This window comes from Tupaia chinensis, unplaced genomic scaffold (genome assembly GCF_000334495.1).
Source record: "Tupaia chinensis unplaced genomic scaffold, TupChi_1.0 Scaffold144145_1, whole genome shotgun sequence".
Classification (NCBI taxonomy): Eukaryota; Metazoa; Chordata; class Mammalia; order Scandentia; family Tupaiidae; genus Tupaia; species Tupaia belangeri.
The window spans coordinates 56,796-58,787 of NW_006204000.1; the positions used below are offsets into that span (position 1 = coordinate 56,796).

The 1,992-nt window shown below is 40.3% G+C and overlaps 1 pseudogene; it reads left to right on the forward strand.

Annotated features, from left to right (window-relative positions):
• Positions 1-1,368: 1,368 nt before the first annotated feature.
• Positions 1,369-1,705, forward strand: LOC102484599 (transcription initiation factor IIA subunit 2 pseudogene; annotated as a pseudogene).
• The last annotated feature ends 287 nt before the right edge of the window (positions 1,706-1,992 follow it).

Here is a 1,992-nt window from a genome sequence, read left to right on the forward strand (position 1 = left end):
GTTCCGGACCTGGTGGCTTGCTCTCTCACTTTCTCTCTCTCTCTCTCTCTCTCTCTCTCTGCTTCTCTCTGGTCAAATTAAAATAAATAAATAAATAAATAAATAAAATTATTTTTAAAAAAGGAGAAGGAAAATAGTTATGAGGGAGCTTTGAAAAGTTTGTGGAAAGTGGGATTTCAGTGCACAAAAATTTTTGAAATCCATGCATAGCTTTTTCTTTTTTCTTTTCTTTCTTTAAATTGTTTTGTGTGAGTTTTTGCAGTAGGGCATGTGCTGCTCACCAGATGGGCAGAGATAGTGAGAGGAAAAGTGAGAAATCACCACCCATGGGGGATGGCCATGCTGCAATCCCTTCTCCTCTATTCTCCTCCCAAGATCTTGGGTACACACACATGCACACGCACCCGGTGTGAGTTTCAAACCACCGGGTCCGTGACTCGACTCATGGCCAGACATTTGGGAGTCCAGTGACAGAATCACAACACCATCTGCTGGCCTCTCACCGTTTCTTTTTCTTTCTTTTCAAAATAATTATTTTATCTAACTTTATTTATTTTAATCTGACCAGAAAGGAACAGAGTGGGACAGAGTGAAAGAGAGAGAGACAGTAAGAGAGAAAGTGAGAAAGCTAGTTGCCAGGTCTGGGACTCGATCCACAGTCAGCCATGTGAGAGTCCAGTGCCCTTAACCACCACGCCACTTGCCACCCGTAGCTTTTTTATAATATGGATTTTCCATGAACTTTTTGAAGACGCCCCCATATAATTATCCCTGTGTAAGTATTCATATCTAATGTTTATTGAGTGTGTCAGATACCATCTTAAGTGCATTACATGCACTGTGTGCTACAAAAAAAGTGTGACATTTAAAAACATTACAGGGAATGAGTAGGTTGAAATTCCAATAGTTGGGAGATGTCTTGAAATGTCTTTTTCTTCTAACAGTGAAATGTAATAAAGCATAGTACTGAGAATGAGGGCAGCCTCTGGGTTCCGACTGCCTGAGTTCAAAGTCCTGCTTTGCCACTCAATGCCTATGTGACCTTGGGCAAGTTACTTAACCTCTCCAAGCTTCATTTCTTCACCTGTAAAAGGAATTAAAATAGTGGGCCCGGCAGGTAGCATGGGGGTTAAGGGTGCTGGACTCCCACATGGCCAACTGTGGTTCGAGTCCCGGACCTGGAGGCTTGCTTTCTCACTTTATCTCTCTCCCTTTCTGGTTGAATTAAAATAAATAAATAAAATTAAAGAAAATAAATCTTTATAAAAAGGAATTAAAATAGTATTGAGGCTCTGCAGTGGGAAGCGCCTGTGCCACAAGGCATCAATGCAAACCTGAGTAAGAAAAACAGTATCTTCCTCCTAAGCCATGACGTATCAGTTAAACAGAAATACCACTTCGGGGAACAGTGTTCAGGAGGTCCTAAATGAGCTCATACAGTCTCAACAGATTACCCCTCAGCTTGCCTTTCAAGTTCTACGTTTGTTTGATAAGGCTATATTCAGCATCAGCTCAGAGTGTCCAGAACAGAGTCAATTTCAGGGGCTTCTACATACCTAGAGATTCTGTGACAATGTGTGGACTTTTGCGTTGAATGATACTGAATTCAGAGAGGTGGCAGAACTTAAAAAAGTAGATATAGTGAAAATTGTAGCCTGTGGCCATAAATGGCCATAAAAACACAGGCTCCAGTACTACAGAATGAGTAGGGAAAAAAAAATGGCTTTTTAAAATGCCGTCTTCTGTTGTTATCCATTGCTTTTTGAAGATAGAAGAGACATTTTAAATTTATTCTAGCATTGCAGAAATGACAACACTGTGCTGTCCTATCAGAGAATTCCAGTAGAAAGAAACTTAAAACTCTGTAGCCTCTTACCTTTATTGTGCAGATGAGGAAGCTTGAGGGTTTTTTTTGTATGAAAAAAGTTGTTTCCTACCTAAGAACATTCTTTTTTTTTTTTTTTGGAGGTTTTTGCTATAGGGCGCGTGGGC